Raw genomic sequence first — 18,007 nt, 5'->3', positions numbered from 1 at the left:
TGCTTCCCTGGGTGTCTGTCCCGGTGGTGAGACTGCATTTGTTGTTGAGGGGGGTGGCAAACAGATCGCAGCATGGCTGGCCCCACTTGGGAAAAATCAAGGCCACAACATCCTGCTTCAGGGACCACTCGTGAGGCATCAGGATAGCCTGGCTGAGCTTGTTCTCTATCATATTGGATTTTCCCGGGATATGCGTTGCAACCAGAAAGCACTGGAAAGACATCACCCATTGCCAAACTTGTAGTGCCTCTCGACACAAGGGGTAAGACCTGGTTCCACCCTGTTTGTTGATGCACCATACTACTGACATATTGTCCGTCTGAATTGCTATAGTCCTTGTAGGTAGAGAGTCCTGAAGTGCTTGCAGTGCCAGAAGTACTGCTCTCATCTCCATGACATTGATGTGCAAGTGGTACTCATGTTCCTGCCAAGTCCCTTGAACAGTCTGTCCTAGATAATGCCCCCACAACCCTATCTAGGAAGTGTCCATGGTCACTGTGGCTACAGGTTGGGGAGGTAGAAATGGCTTGCCTATTGTTACCATAGGGGAGTGAAGCCACCATTCCAGATTCTTTTTGCAGGATTCCGTGATCAGAATCTGATGTGACATGGGCAAATCCTGGAATGACCATTGTGCAAAAAGAGCCACTGCAGAATTCTCATGTGGAAGCGAACCATAGGGACCAGAGTGATTGCCGTTGCCATAGAACCCAGGATCTTGAGGACAAATTTTGCCTGAGTTCTCTTTTTTGTCAACAGTATTGCAAATTGGTGACGGATTGTTAAAACTCTTTCTTGAGGTGGCTTTGCTATCATGGCCCTTGTGTCTAAATCTGCCCCTATAAAGGTAATATATATTAACAAGGCAACAAGGCAGACTTTTCATAGTTTATGGTGATCCCTAGTTGAGAACAAGAGCAAATTGTGGATTCCCTTGCCTTGATTAGCTGATGCTTGATGGTGGCAGTAAGGAGCCAGTCATTTAGATATGGAAACACCCAGAATCCCAGATGCCTCAGGTGAGCCGAAACTACTGCCATGCATTTGGTGAACACCCTGGGGGCTGTGGTGAGAACAAAGGGCAGCGCTCTGAACTGATAGTGACTGGCTCCAAGGCAGAAGCGTAGATATTTCCTTGACTGTCTGTCCATTTTTATGTGGTAGTACGCATCCTGTAGATGGATAGAGCACATCCAATTGTCCTGTCCCAGAAAGGGAAGAAAGGACTGCAGTGTTACCATCCAGAACTTTGTTTTCTTGACTGATTTGTTCAGCTTGCTGAGATCCAATATGGGTCTTCAGTTCTCTGTTTTCTTTTTAACTAAAAAGAACCTTGAGTAAGGTCCAGATCCGATTTGGTCTGCGATGACTTCCTGGATGAATCTTTTTCTTAGCAACCTTAGGTTTGCTTGATCCCGAAGATTGGGTGGAACATCTGGGATAAAGTGTCTTTTTGACAGGGGGAGTTGGAGGAAGGGTATAGTGTAACCTCTGGATATGATCGATAGTACCCATGTATCTTCTGTGATTGACTGCTAGGCTTTTGGGTACATGGATAATCTTCCCCCCGACTGTCTCTGGAGTCGGATAGTCGGACCTCCCTTCAGGTGTGCTGGAATGGCCTACCAGAGAAAGTATCTCTGTTGCCCTGATTCTGCAGACCCCCCCCCCCCGCCACCGCAAGACCAATGTCTTCCATTGTTATTTCCCCCTCTGCCCCTGGGGGAAAAATCTCCACGTGTGTCAGGAGAAGCTCATTGGGACTTCCGGAACCACATTTTTCTGCTCTTCTGGCCCTTAGGATAAGGCCTAGATGGAGCAGAAAAACATACTCCAACAGCAGAGAGAGTTTTGCCAACATGTTCACACCTGGTAAGCGTCTCTTACCTGTAGTCCGAATAAGGAGGCGCCGTCAAAAGGGGCGTTGGTAAAGGAAGACTTGAGGGGCTCCACAAAATGACAAAGGCACATCCAGGAGTGCCTGCGTAAGGCCACCCCTATGCCTGCCTCCCTGCTCACCCCTCGGCTAGGTAAGAAATTAGCCACATGGAGGAGTTAACCATCGAAGTCAAGGTCGCAAGCTGGAAAGTTGCCTTGTCCGAGGCTCCTGCAGCTGTAGGATCTGTAAGGTGTCTCCTAACTCTTTGAGGAGATCCCTTTGAAGCCTTGTAAAATGGGACAAATAGTTCAGTGACCTGAGTGTACAGGTCGCTGAAGAAAACATATGCTTCCCGTATCTGTCCATTGTACGAGACTCCTTATTTGACGGATGGACTGATGAAGAAGTTTCCACTAATTCCTTTTTGGTGGCTGCTGCCACCACCATAGCATCAACGGGGCCACCTTTAGATAAGAAGGTTCTGTCTTCAGGGGCTGTTATGAATTTATTGGGCCTCCGTGGAACTGATTCTATCATGTCTATCATGTCTGGAGAGCTCCATGCCAAGAGGTGGAGGGTCGGGAATTGAATGCATCCAGGTACACTGACTTGTCTTCATAAGGGGCAGGGGACTTCCAGTCACCCCTCTGTCTAAGGATTTCTAAAATGTCTTAAAATGAGATATCTTCAGAGGGGGACCATGGGGACCCTTCTGAGTCATCCAAGTCTGTGTCTGATATCACGGACTCAGGGGAGTCCACATGCTTCCTCTTGCAATCCTCTTCCAAGGGACCTCCTCTGAGGGATGCTCAGGGGAGGTTTTGGAAGAAGGGGCTTGCCCAGTGGGGCGTCCTGGAGCATGGTTTCAGTACGCTTAGGGCGGAGGGGAGGTTCAGAGGCAAACACTGGCACCGAAGGCAAGGGAGTCAGTGGAGTTGAGGGTGGAGCTGTGTCAGCAGACAGCATGCTCCTCATCACCTCGAAGGCATCCTGGTCCCAACCCAAAAGAGTCTCCTGCTCTGAAGAAGCCGGAGACTTCCTCCAAACCAAGGGCGATGACTCCAAGGCTGATGTAGGAACCGAGCTGACCTGCGCCAAAGCTCCGAGAGGGAGAGTAGGGTCGGACAACAGTCTGATGCCGCTCTCCCTCTCTGAGCCAATGAGGGAACATCAGCTCCCAGATCCCTCAATAGAAGGGGGTATCGAGAAGATTGGAGCAGTAGTTGGAACTGAAAGACCTGAGGAGGTTACCGGAACTGAGAGTTCCACCACTACGACTTCCATACACTCTGGCTACGAGCTCAGAGGAGTTGGAGGAGGAATAGATATAGGTATTGGTTGAGCTGTCAGCACCATTTCTGTCTGGGATGGGCCCAAAAGTATTTTGGCTAATGCTGGTGTCCTTAGAAGCCTCTTCACCACCTTTTCCACATCATCATCTGAAAGGCTCTTGGATGACCGAGAGGAATGGTTAGAAGACCGGTGACTGCCTGCCACAGATTGTAATACGGGAGACTGTGGAGCAGACTGCACCAGTTCCAAGGCCAGAGACCTGGATCGCTTATGAGACCTTACTGGCTCTAAAACAACAGATGGAGCCATAGGTGAAAGTGTCTTGTCGAAACTGAAAGTCGGGCCTGACTTAACTTGCAATTTCTCCTTCACTTTAGACGGATCCAAAACCGGAGGCAAAGAAGATGAAAGCCTGGGTTTTTCCAGGTATTTTTGCTGGCTAAGTCCCCTCCATAGCAGCATCAAAAGGGCCCTTTAGTAACCCTCTTAAGACAAGTTTGTTTTTTCTTTCTTTCCTGCAGAACTCGTGAACTAAATGCATGGCAAATAGAACACAAATCTTGCAGGTGAACAGGTCCTAAACAATACACCCAACTCGTGTGCCCATCCGTAAGGGACATTTTTTGATAGCACAAATTTAGAAGTTATGTACTCACCATAATGTTCCATCTGAGTAGGTAGTTCATTTGTCTGCAACCTGTGGGTTTCAGATCCAATATCAGATCCGAGCCGGCAACTTGTTTCAAGCTAATGGATCCGAGCTCCTAGCTCCTCCCTTCACCCTTAATCCCCTGCTAACCCTCCATGACCTCAGATCGAGTTTGCCCCTCAATATATATCCAATAAAAGGATATCTAACTACTAGTAGATCCGAAGAAGGCCAAGGGGAAGGAGGGGGGATGGTTGCAGACAAATGAACTACCTACTCAGATGGAACGTTATGGTAAGTACATAACTTCTAAATCTGAAGTAGGATGTTCATTTGTCAGCAACCGGTGGGACAGAGTCCCCAGCTACCTGCACCTTGGGTGGCCATCATGGAAGGATATTACGAAGCACCGCAGAGCCAAAGGATGCTCTCCCTCTAGAAAGCACGTCTAGTTTGTATTGGTTAATAAAGGTATGAGATGAAGCCCAAGTGGCTGCGGAACAAATATCATCCAAAGGGACTCTAGACTTGAAGGCCGCAGAGGTAGAAATGGAGCGGGTGGAATGAGCACGAACTCCTTCTAGTGCGGGTCTACCCGAGGCTTGATACACCAGTAGGATACATTGAGAAATCCAGCGAGATAAAGATACTTTAGAGATAGCTTTCCCCAAGTTAAATTTGGCAAAGGAAATGAACAGCTGGTCGGATTGTCTATGGCCAGGATACATTGAGAAATCCAGCGAGATAAAGATACTTTAGAGATAGCTTTCCCCAAGTTAAATTTGGCAAAGGAAATGAACAGCTGGTCGGATTGTCTATGGCCAGCTGTCCTATGAGTATAAAAGCGAAGCTACCTATAAACAGCTTGTACTCTCCCTTATTCTGATATTTGGGGAAGAAAACTGGTAAATTTATGGATTGATTTATGTTGGTTTCTGATGCTATCTTGGGAAGAAAGGAGGGATTGATCCTGAGGTACACTCTATCTGGGTGAAAGATCAGGTAAGGAGGCTTCACAGAGAGAGCTTGAAGCTCCGACACTCTTTTTGCTGAAGTGATGGCTACAAGGAATGCTGTTTTCCATGACAAGAATTTGAGATCTACTGAAGCAGCGGGTTCAAAGGGTGGAGCAGTCAAGGCTTGAAGAACTAATGTAAGATCCCAGGGGGGCACGGCTTCCTTTACAGGGGGTCTAAGTAAAAACTTGCCTTTGAGAAAGGTTTTACACAACTTGGCCGACATCAAAGGCCCTCTATCATGTCCCACATGGTAATGTGATATGGCTGCCAATTGCACTTTGACAGTTGAACAACTAGCGCCTTCCTGAAAGAGTTCAGTTAGGAAGTCTAGTATGGATGGAAGAGGAGCCGTAAAGGGATCTAGATCGTGATGCTCCGCCCAGATAGAAAAACGTTTCCATTTACTGTGGTACACTTTCCTGGTGGAGGGCTTATGCGCTGCCACAAGGATGGCTTTGACTGGTGAAGAGATACCGGGAGTCCTAACTAGGAGTGGAACTGGAGCAACCAAGCTGTCAGTTTCAGATTGTCCAGGTTTGGAGTTGGTAAGTTCGACAGATGGGAGATGAGATCCGGAGTGGGATCTAGAATCCAAGGGTGATTCACAAGGTGAGACCACAGGTAAGGGAACCAAATTTGCCTAGGCCAGAATGGGGCAATGAGGATCATCTTGCTCCCCAACCGTGAGGCTTTCTGTAAGAGTTGTATCATTAGTGGTAGAGGAGGATAGGCATAGAGTAGACCGGGTGGCCAAGCATGCACCAGAGCGTCTCTTGGAGTTTCCCCTGGAGGGGGGATTAGAGCGAAGAAATTGTCGCATTTGGTGTTTGATGGAGATGCAAAAAGATCGCAGCAAGGTTGCCCCCATGTTGCGAATATCTGCTTCGCTACTAGTGGATTGAGAGACCACTCGTACGGGGTAAGAAGGGTGCGGCTGAGCTTGTCCGCTAGGATGTTGGTCCTCCCCGGAATGTGCGTTGCAATCAGAAAGCGGTCAGAGGAGAGCACCCATTCCCACACTCTCATGGCTTCGCGGCATAGAGGGTAAGATCTGGTTCCCCCCTGTTTGTTGATGTACCAGACCACCGACATGTTGTCCGACTGAATTGCAATCGTTCCCATGGGGAGGAGGCCCTGAAGTGCTTGCAACGCGAACAGCACCGCTCTCATCTCCAGAACGTTGATATGCAGGGAGGTCTCTGTATTGTTCCACGTGCCTTGGACTGTCCTGCATGAATAATGCCCCCCCCACCCGAGGCGGGAAGCGTCGGTGGTCACCGTGGCGAGAGGGGGAGAGGTGCAGAAGGGATGGTCCGTATGGAAGTTCGAGGCTTGGAGCCACCATAGTAGTGCCCTCCTGCAAGCCTTGCTGATAGCAATGGGATGGTGGAGAGGAAGGGATAGAAAGGACCATTGCACTAGCAGAGTCCATTGCAGTACCCGCATGTTCAAACGGGTGCATGGAAGGAGCGTAATCGCTGCCGCCATGGAGCCTAGTGCCCTCAGGACCAATTCCGCTGGTGAAGCCTCTGATTGGAGGATAGCCCGCACATGAAGTTGTAAGTTCCGGATTCTCTCGGAAGTTAGGAAGCCTCGCAAATCTCTGGTGTCTATTCTGGCACCTATGAATTCTATGACCTGCGTTGGAGCCAGTAGAGATTTGCCGACGTTGATAGTAATGCCTAACTGTGGGGCTAGACGGAGGAAGAAGTCTCTGGCTGAGCAAAGTAGATGTCTTGTCGGTGCGGTCAGGAGCCAGTCATCCAGGTACGGAAAGACCTGTATTCCCTGGAGTCTCAGGTGGGCCGCAATCACTGCTAATACCTTGGTGAACACCCTGGGGGCTGTGGTGAGGCCAAAGGGAAGGACCCTGAACTGGTAGTGACTGGCCCCCAACCGGAAGCGAAGGAACCTCCTGGATCGTTTGTCCATTAAAATGTGGTAGTACGCATCCTTGAGGTCTATGGAGCACATCCAATCGTTCTCCCTCAAAAGGGGGAGAATAGACTGAAGAGTGACCATCTGGAATTTTTCCTTGGTTACTGACAGGTTCAAGCAGAAAAGGTCTAGGATTGGTCTCAAGTCCCCCGTCTTTTTTGGCACCAAAAAAAAACCTGGAGTAGAACCCTAATCCGAGCTGGTCTTGGGGGACGGGCTGGATGGCTCTTTTTCTTAGCAGCTGCTGAATTTCTGCAGCTGCGGCCTCCCTCTGATCGGGTGGTACATCAGGGAGGTTTTTGGATTTGGGGACATGGAGTAGTGGTATTTTGTACCCTCTGGATATAATGCGAAGCACCCAGCAGTCTGTTGTGATGGACTCCCATGCCGCTAGGTGTTCCGAGAAGCACCCCCCTACTGTCTCTAGAGTGGAGCAGCCGGGCAACCCCTCAGGGCTGCTGCGCGGGCCACTCAGAGAAAGGTTCTCTGGACCCAAAGTTTCTTGGAGCCCCTCTGCCCCTGGGGCGGCGTCCTCCCTGTCCACCTCTGCCACTGTAGGACTGGCTGTCCGGAGCTGGTTGGGAATGTTGTGATTTTCGGAACCACATCTTCTTCTGACCCTTTTGGTTCCTCGAAAAGGACTGCTGGGGAGCAGAGAAGCGGACTCCAACGGCAGACAACATCTTCCCGTCCTTCTCGCTCTGGACAAGTGTCTCACGAACTGTTTTGCCAAATAGGGCAGAACCATCAAAAGGGGCGTTCGTGAAGGACGCTTTAAAGGGCTCCGCAAAATCGCAATGACGGAGCCAGGCCTGACGTCTCATGACTAGGCCTGCTCCGCTAGCCCTAGCGGCTCCGTTGTGGCGTGGGACAATAGCCGCATAGAGGTGTTTGAAATTGATCTCAGAGTGGCCATTCGGGTGGAGTACAATTGTTTGTCATTCTCCGATATGGACTTAGGGGGGGATGCAGCGTACTCTTTGATAAGATCCCGCTGCATCCTGATGACATGTGCCATATAGTTCAGAGACCTTACCGAGAAGGTCGCTGAACTAAAGACTCGCTTCCCTAAACGGTCCATCAAACGGGACTCTTTGCTCGGTGGATGGACTGAGGGGCTCTCCTGAGCCAATTCCCTCTTCGTGGCTGCCGCCATCAACATGGCATCTACGGAGGGCCCCTTACTCCAATGTGATCGGTCTGAGGGGGGGCTAAGAATCTTATCCGGGCATTTCGGTATTGGCTCCACGGTGTCCAGATCCTTCCACGCCCTGGTGGTAATGAGGTCCACCAGGGGGTCGGCTGGAGGGGACACCCAAGAGGTAGATGGGCCTGCCTCGAATGCCTCCAGAAACACGGACTTGTCAGAGGAAGACTTGGGGGCAGACCACCCACCTCTGATCCTTAGCATCTCCATGATGTCTCCAAAGGAGACATCCTCAGGGGGCGATCTTGGGGAGCCTTCCCCTTCCTCCAAGTCCGTGTCCTCGGTTGAGGACTCAGGGGAGTCCACGTGACTCCTTTTGCACTTATGCTTATGGGGAACTTCCTCGGGGGGGGGACTGTCCGAGGAGGCCTCGCCAGCAACATCTTGTTCCAATGGAACCATCTGTGACATCGAAGCAGGCTGTCCCTTTGGCCGGGTGATGGAAGCCTGGCCCAGCAGAGAGGGAGTGCAGGGAGAAGCCGATGCAAGGACCGGGGGTCCGGATGCTCTCAACAGAGCCCTCTCCACAACATCGAAGGCCGAGGGAGAGCTACTCTCTAATGGATTCGAAAGTCGGCTCCCACTCGGATCCGATGAAGGGACCGGAGCTGGCGCCGAGACCGTCAGATCCGAGGGACCAGTGGGCTCTGACCTAGACGGAGCCGAAGGCACACTGAATCCCCCGGATCCGAAGCTCGGACAATGGCTCCGAGAGGTCGGATCCGACAGGCTCGAGGGCAGGGTCGGATCCGAAGTACCAAGTACTGTCGGTGCCGACCCACCCCCAGCTCCAACGCTGCTCGACTCCGAATGCTCCGAACCCGGATAGCGGGTCGGAGAAGGAGCAATGGGGTGGAAAAAAGGTGTCGAGCTCCCCCCCTGGGGGGGGGGCAAGAGCACTCCCATCTGCAGCTGGGCCTGGATGAATCTTCGCATCATCCGGTCCAAGTCTGCATCGGATAAACTAAAAGTAGATCTCAAAGAGGCCACCGAGGCAGGCCTGGAATGCCGCCTCGATGACCTCGATGGAGATCGGGTCTCCTCCTCCTCGGGCCCTGGGGAGAAACAAGGGGATCGGAGCCGAGGAGGAGGAGACCTAGAAGCAGTGGAGGGAGAAGCCCGCTTAGCTGGCGGGGCCGAAACAGAAGTCTCGGCCCGCCGCTTGTGGTGCTTCTCCTTCCGTTTCTCCCTCCTGGCCTCCCTGTCCTCCGACACTTTAGCGGGAATTTGAGTCCTGGACGACGGCAGGGGGGGCAGGAGTGGCAGTGACCACAGGCTGTGGTGGAGCCACGGGAGCAGCAGAGGTAGCGGAGGCCGAAGCCGAGTCCGGGGGTAAAAGTCCCGCAAGGACCAGCTTCGACCTCAGCTCTTTCAGTGCCCTGGGGTTGAATGCTGCACAGATGGTACAGCCTGAGGTAAGGTGTTCAACCCCAAGGCACCGAACGCACCAAGTGTGGCCATCAGCCGGGGAGAGCTTATGGCCACACTCGGTACATTTGGAAAAAATGGCTTTTGGGGCCTCAGCCATTTTTTTAAAGAAAAAAACAACTACACACATACAGGCCCCAAAAAGAAACACAACACACACTCACAACTAACGACCAGTGAAGGGAAGGGGAACTAATTAAGAACAAATAATAAGGGAGCCTAACACTTACACACTTTTTGTTAATTAATTTAACCAAAAAAGAAAAATTCTGACAGGAAAAGTACAGATAAAAGTAGTAAAATTCCACTTAGCTGATGAGCTCAAAAGGATCCAGCCATCCACAAGCGCGGCAAACTAGATCCGAGGTCATGGAGGGTTAGCAGGGGATTATGGGTGAAGGGAGGAGCTAGGAGCTCGGATCCATTAGCTTGAAACAAGTTGCCGGCTCGGATCTGATATCGGATCCGAAACCCACAGGTTGCTGACAAATGAACATCCTACTTCAGATCACATTTTTTAAATCCCGAAGGTTTGGATTCCCTGGCAGTATCCTTTGACATGGTAACAAACGGAACTATATAAAGCTAGACAAGAAAAACACACTAATAATAATAATAACAGACAATATATATATATATATATATTTTTTTTTAAACAGGAAAGAAGAGAAGGGGGAAGAGCCTCTAAGTTAAACGGTGAACTCCCCACCTAAGGAGAGCCTCTAACTTAAATGGCAACTCCTCAAAAACTTAAAGGGAGGTAAGAAAAATGAAGAACCCTCTAATTTATATGGGTTTAGAAGAGGGGAGGGGCCAGAGAGAAAATGGTTAGTCCACAACAAAGTAAGTTACTCGGACAGGATAGGTAATGTAGAAAACAAAGGACAACTACTGTTTACAAGTTTAGAAAGATAATAGCAAGAAATTTTCTTCAAAATATAATAAAGAGAAAAAAACACTTAGCCTGAGCCAGTATCCGCAATCTCGACGCTGCAAGTGGCAAACAAGATCTGGGTAACTACCTCTAGGCATGCGGGGATAGGGGCTAGCCTCAATCCAGTAATAGCTCTCGAACTATAGTATACAGCTGAGTCGGAGCCGAGGGTCAGCTCCAAACCCAAACAGCAAGAACAAAGGCGAGATATGGACAACATAACATTAAAGTTTTTACTGCAATAATTGGGGAATTAGAGTTGTATTGCAACACCTGCATTATATAAACTGTTGTGCAATAAAGACTTGAAAATATACCAATAAATGCATGAGGGCACCCCTAATAAAGCTGTGTTGTGCAATATATGTGTAAGTAGGGTTGCTGTTCATGAAACTGAGTATGACATCTGCTCTGAAATACAAACACAAAGAATACCACTAAGTGACTCAAGGTTAGCTAAAAAAGAGAGTTATGCTAAACTGCAGATTTAGAGCTGTACTACAAGCTATATGACATTTGTTCGGCACTAACATCTGAAGCAATACCAGGAACACCCAAGGTAGATTGTGTATATCAGGACTGTTTTGTGTTAACCATTGCATTTCAGCTATATGCATTCCTGCTCAAAGATATGATGCTGCAGGCAAGTATGAAACTGTAATAGCTGTAGACTGCAGATATACTATCTGCAGCTGTATATGGGTCAGGTAGCCAGCCCAATACTCTGACATGGTTTGTACAAGTCACAGATATTTCCACTCCCTAAGAGTTTATTGTGTACACCTGCATTCTGTGTATTAATGTATAGTTTACTTACTATCTCTGTCATGCATGAATTTCATGCATGTGTGTTCAAGTGCCACTGCAGTCTTGTATAAAACTGTACCACTAATACTGGGTCATATTTTGTTTCCAGGTGAGCTCTAGGCAAATATTAGTCAATCAATAGTCAGCTGTAGCACAGTTTGTTAAATGCTGTGTGTGATATACGTTTTGTCACACACATACCAGGGTTCAAATCCAGTGACAGGTACTAATAAATATTACTGTATCAGTTATGTATTGTTAACAGATGTTCTCCCTACAGGAATTATACATAAATGTGTGCAGTAGGTCTTATTATGGGTTAATAATTTGTGTGTTCAGATGTAACAAAGTGTTAATAGCACTGATCAGGAATGCGATAAGATGTCATAAAATAAAGGCAACAAGTACAATAATAATAAAAGTTAATATGTTAAATAAAATGTGTACTCTTGGTATGGCTGTATGCCTGGTGTGTCTGTGAATGTTTGTTGATGGTCTAACCCCATGTCTGCCAAGGACGGCATGATAGTTGTATACTCTCTGTACTGTACATGATACATGTCTCTCAAGTGTCACACTGTCACGGACTGTAATCACTGCTGCCTAATCCCACTGTCACAGATCTATCATCAACATCATTATGTCGATAGCACAGTCACACTACATCAGTCCACAGTACACCTTGGTAGTTATATAGGTCCACCTGGCATGTAATAGTCCTCTGTAGTTGTGTACCTGTAGGTGTTACTGCTTGGCCCATACTGTCCTATGTGGATAGCTTGAGAGGTATGTATGTGCTACAGCAGCTATAGGGTACTGTTATACATAAAGGAAGGGCAGACCTGTAGAGTATATTACAGTACTTTTGCAAACTATATCGCCTATCCTGATATTAATGGACTGTATTTCTCTCTCCCCCACCCCTTATCTTCATCATAATTTATTATTGTTATACATTGGTTATGGTTTACTATTAACATATGTTGTTTTTTAAACATTATGTTAGGCCTTGTGTTTTATTATTGCTATGTATTACAATGGTTGCATACTAACATATCTTTTTGAATTATCTATGTTATTGGCCTTATGCTGTAACTGTTACTGGCATGCTGTTACTATACTAACTGTTATTTTATTTATTGTGTTCCATATACTATGCATTGTTATGTTACTGGGTTATTTGCAATGTTAGAGTTCAAAATAAGCAGCCAGCACCAAAGTGTTATGAGCACACGTGGTTTATTCACTAAGAATAAAAAGTCATTACACCTACGTCATACCGGTTTCGGCATATCTGCCTTCTTCAGTGACAAAAAAAAAAAAAAAATACATGTAGGAAAACACCACAAACCATTATTTATCAAAAATAATTACTTAGATAAATACATCTTCCTGTTGCATCATATCCTGTAGGGACAAAAATAATACAATAAGTTATAATTGGTCATTAAGACCAGGAGAAAAAAAGGCACCCTAACCTTATTATCCAACTTTTCTCTTTCTTATTTAAAATAGAGTGCCAGCCCAGTTTGTTACTCCTTCCCACCTGGATTTTGTCAATAATCATGAAATGAAATCTGGCAGAATTATGGGAAGTAGAATGGCTGTATAGGACATTGGTAGGATGTTTGACCTATGTAAAATACTGAACAGATGCAAGTTGTCAAATATGACCCAATCAGTTCCACAACTGGCAAAAAATCTGATGTCATAGACTCGACCCATATTTTCACTAGAGAATTGTTTGGACTTTAAGATGTACTTACAAAAAGAACAGTGACCACATGAAAATGAGACCAACAATTTGTACCCAGTAATTTGTACCAACATTAGGGAACCAGAGGTCCCTCTGGTCATCAATTGATGACCAGAGGGACCTCTGGTTCCCTCATGTTGGTAATGTGAAAAATAAGATCCCATAGTCTTGCCCCTCCGAAAAGAAAATAAACAATTTGAGTTAGGACCCGATATAAATCCTTATTGGCCAATAATATGTTCCAGTTCTTGACCACCACGTCCCTAACTAGATTGATGTTGCTTCCATAAGTCATGATCAACCTGATGGTATCTGAATCGTCCTCAATTATTTTATGCTTATGTTTGTACTCTAACAAATGTGATCTTTCTTGTTTGGATGCCCAGTCACTCGCAGACATGATATCCTATTGTTTATAACCCCTGACCTGAAACCTTTAGATAAGATCTTGCTAGAATGAGACATACTCTTTATGTGGTGAGCAAATTCTCTTAATGCATAAAAATTGAGATTTAGGTATATTTTTAATAATATGGTGTGGGTGCAGACTAGAGGCAAACAGCAGGTTGTTATATTGGGGGTATTTTCTGAACACTTGAGTTCTTAGAGTGTCATCAGAGTTCTTTATTATCATAACATCTAAAAAATTGATTTGTTGAATTCCACAATTCAGTGTGAATTTTATACCTCACTTGTCATTTAAATACTGTACAAATTCCAACAAGTACTGTCTGTCCGCTCGCCACACCATCCAACAATCTTCTAAAAATCTCCTCCAAATGTCTATCTCATTCAGATAAATGTTATCGGTGTCATTGCATATCAGATGATCCTCCAGATATCCCATAAATAAATCAGCATATATGGGGGCAAATGACGCATCCATCGCTGTATCTTGTGTCAGCTAGTAACACTCCCCTTGAAAACAGTAAGGAGGTTTGACTAACAGTGCTTGCAACTCTGACACCCTTCTAGTGGATTTAATAGCTACTAGAAAAATGGTCTTCTAGGACAGAAACTTCAGTTCACATGAATGCACGAGTTCAAAAGGCGGGGAAGTAAGTTTGGACAGAACGAAACTTAGATCCCAAGGAGATACAGGCTCCTCAAAGGGAGGTCTCAGCAAGGTAGTGCCTTTAGGGAAAGTTTTACACAATCTGTGTCCCAAATGAAAATTGGATATCGCTGCCAGTTGAACTTTAATTGCAGCAGCAGCTGATCCCTGATGGAAAAGTTCAGTTAAGCATTCTAACACCAAGGGGATGGATGCTGTGTAAGAATCTACATATTTCTAGTTTGCCCAAATAGAAAATCTTCTCCATTTGCTAGGGTATAATTTCCTCGGGGAATGTTTGTGGGAAGACGTGAGGATATGGGTCACTGCAGGTGGAAAATCATGAAGCCTGTTGAGGGATGGAAGTGGAGCAGCCACGCTGTCAAGTTGAGGGTGTGGAGGCAGGGGTGAAGGGAACCTGACGTGTGTCAAGAGGTCTGGAACTGGGTCCAGAGTCCATGGATCATCTGGGAGATGAGGCCCAAGAAAGGGGAACCAAATCTGATGAGGCCAGTAAGGAGTGATCAGAATCATTTTGCTTCCCAAGGACTTTGCTTTCTGGATCACTTTCGATATGAGCGGAAAGGGGGGGAATGCATAAAGAAGTCCCGGAGGCCAACTGTGAACAAGTGTGTCTCTCGGTGACTCCCCCATAGGGGGGATAAGGGAGAAGTAACTGCTGCATTTGACGTTGATTGGACTGGCAAACAGATCGCAGCAAGGTTGTCCCCACTTGCGGAAAATCTGTTCCTCTACTTTCTGATTCAGAGACCACTCATGCGGCATCAAGATTGCCCTGCTGAGTTTATCAGCTATCACATTGGTTATCCCAGGGATATGCATTGCTACTAGAAAGTGCTAGGAAGATATCACCCACTGACAAACACAAAGAGCCTCTTGAAAAAGGAGATAAGATCTGGTTCCTCCTTGCTTGTTTAGATACCATACCACTGACATATTGTCCGATTGGATTGCTATCGTCCCTAGAGGAAAAAAGTTGTGAAGTGCTTGCAACGCTAGTAGCACTGCTCTCATTTCTAGGACATTGATACGTAAGTGAGCCTCATGATCTTTCCATGTGCCTTGGACAGTCCTGCTTAGATAATGCCCCCCCCACCCTATCTGTGAGGCATCCGTGGTCACAGTAGTAATGGGTTGGTGAGAAAAGAAGGGTGTTCCTGTTGTCAGTTGATCAGGCTGAATCCACCAACAAAGGTCCTTTTTGCAAAATTCCATTATGAGAATATGATGAGACAGAGGCACTTGTTGAAGAAATCACTGGGAAAAAAGTAGCCATTGAAGAATTCACATATGCAATCTGGCTAATGGAACTAGAGCTATAGTAGAAGCCATGGTCCCTAAAAGTTTCAGCACTATCTTGGCCTTGACTTTTTGTTGAGGAAGTAAGCTGTATATCTGTTGTCTGAGATTTTGAATTCTGTCTGCAGGAAGACGAGCCATCATGGCAGCTGTGTCTATTTCTGCACCTATAAAAGACACGAATTGAGAGGGCGACAAGGCAGACTTTTCCCAATTTATCATAATTCCTAGCTGGGTACAGAGCTGGATGGTTGAATCCCTGGCTTGTAGGAGTAGGTGCCAGGTGGTGGCGATCAGGAGCCAGTCGTCCAGGTATGGAAACACGTGGAATCCACGCTACTATTTACTAACTATGAAGAACTATTACTAAAACTATGTAAACTAAGCACATCCAACCCGTTCATAGATTGATTATATTCCCACTACAAAAGTACATACAGGTACGGACAGCCCCTATCTATTTTGATAAATGTCGTAAAGTTATGAAGAACTACGGTTAAACCATTTGTCTTGGCCTGTCCATATACTACTGGAATCGATTCAACTTACAAAGGATCTATTGGTGTTTGAGAAGCAAATTAAGGATAAAAAGATGCGCAAATTTAATAGAGACATGGGGAAAACATTTTGAATATTCAAAAAATGTCAAATTTTCAGATTTTGATAGATCAATGGTATGTATGTGAGGCCTGGGATAGCATGTACAGCTGTCAAATGTACAGACTGTTGCAGAATGTCCACAGTTGTGCCCCCAAGCTTTGGCATGGTTATCACAGAAACATATCTGTCCGCTAAAGTACTGGCAAGTCATTATAGATTGAGGTTAGAAGATCATGACAGACATTTGAGTGTCACACATCATACTCATCAGAAAACATGCTAATGCAAATCTTGTGTCATAGACTGTATGCATGCACATATAACTTGCAAATACACCTGCTGCAGCACTGACTTAGTAGCTCAGACTATTAAATGCCTCACATGCAGTACATTTTCCCACCCACAGTCCTGGGCTCGAATCCAGTGTGTTGCACTTCATTTACATTCTTGTGAATACAGCAAATAATGTCCGAGTCATGCAATTTTAACCAAAGCAGGCGGCTGCTACTGAATTAACTGCTACCCATGTTAGCACGTCAAAGGCCTGTAGGTAGGGGCAGACTGCACATATTCGTATAGCTTACCTATATGTTACCTACTACTCTCTGACTGGCACCGTTATATAACATATGTAACTTAAGCACGTCTTGACTGGACTGTTATGGGTACCCTCACCTCGGCTCTACTGTAACGACAGAACTGACACCGCTCCCTCGGTGACACATGCAGCTTGCTGCCCTCCAAAGTGTTTCCACTCCCCACTATAAGTCCTAGGCAAAAAGCATCAGCTGCAGCCTGCAACATATGCAGCTGTATATTAAGCTAGCTGCTAAAGACCTGCCATACCTCACAACCCCCTAGAACAAGGGATCCACAGGACATCCATACATAAAGGGGTGGGGGGCAAAGGTAAAAGACAGGGACATGTGTCAAAGTCTGCCCCTAAAAATATACAGAGCTGATAGACCAGCAGCTACTGTAGCAGCATGCATATTCTGATGGGTATGACGTCTGATACTCACATGTCTCTTCACTCTTACTGACCTCAACCCACATTGTTTAACACTGAACTACCACATAATCAGAAAGTTATTTGACAATGGCCAAGCACAGCATGCAAAACTGTGGACATACCTCAAAAGTCTCAACAGTGGACAGAATTTGTATCAACCTTCTGTGAAGTTGTTGTCTCCACACCTCAGTAATGTCCATCTCAAAGACTAAGAAAGGGTCAAGGCCTACATGAAGGCCTTAAATACTGCACTGTTGTGTCATGTCATTGGCTAATGAAAGTGAAGCCCAGCTGTTCTGGATGCAATTAGCAAGTCTGAGCCACAGACTGCTGCACAGGCAATTACTTGTTAATGAGCATTACATACAAAAGGCATGCAGCTGCCTATGGAAAAAAGGTCTGTAACTTGCGTTATCAAGACAGACTGCAATTTAGGAAACATTTTTTCTTGAGGATTTGTTCACAAAAGGATTACATCCCTCTAGCAGGTATGTAATACAAGTCCCCATATAATGGGATGCAGAAGGGAGGAAGTAATTATGGGAAATAGGGCTTACAACAGTAGGCCTGTAGTACATCTCTGGGAATGACATGTTGTTGATACTCTGCTGTCCCACTGTTACAGGCATGCTTCTCACCTGTGCCTGCTGTGACTTAAGTCACAACTGTGTCCGTCTCACTCCCTCCTACAATGGTCGGCTCCTGTATGAATGCTACTGGATTATGTCTTAGACATATTAACAGTAGATAAGGGTGGATATAGCTGTCATATCACATGATGTACTGTCATTCAGCTCCTCTCAGTCTGTGAATGACACAGCTATAGTTCAGACATTATAACAGTGTCCCTGACTGTCCCTGGTGTACTCTGGCTAGGTCACTGTGTTATTAATATTTGTATCTCATTGCTTGATAGCTATGGATAGCATACATGGAAACCCCCTACAGCAGGAATTCAGGTCATAGCCATTATTAGTGGGGGGACACAGGCCCACCCTCAGCAACAGAGTGTACATATTGGTCATACAAAGTAAGAATATGAATACAGTAACAGATATTACTATAGCATAATTTCTTTCTGAGGGTTCTGGCATGTGACAGCCAGATTCTC

The sequence above is a fragment of the Protopterus annectens genome, chromosome 1.part0, assembly GCF_019279795.1.
Source record: "Protopterus annectens isolate FY-2018-M chromosome 1.part0, PAN1.0, whole genome shotgun sequence".
Lineage (NCBI taxonomy): Eukaryota > Metazoa > Chordata > Ceratodontiformes > Protopteridae > Protopterus > Protopterus annectens.
The sequence above is the reverse complement of the archived record's forward strand: the minus strand, read 5'-3'. Positions refer to the sequence as shown.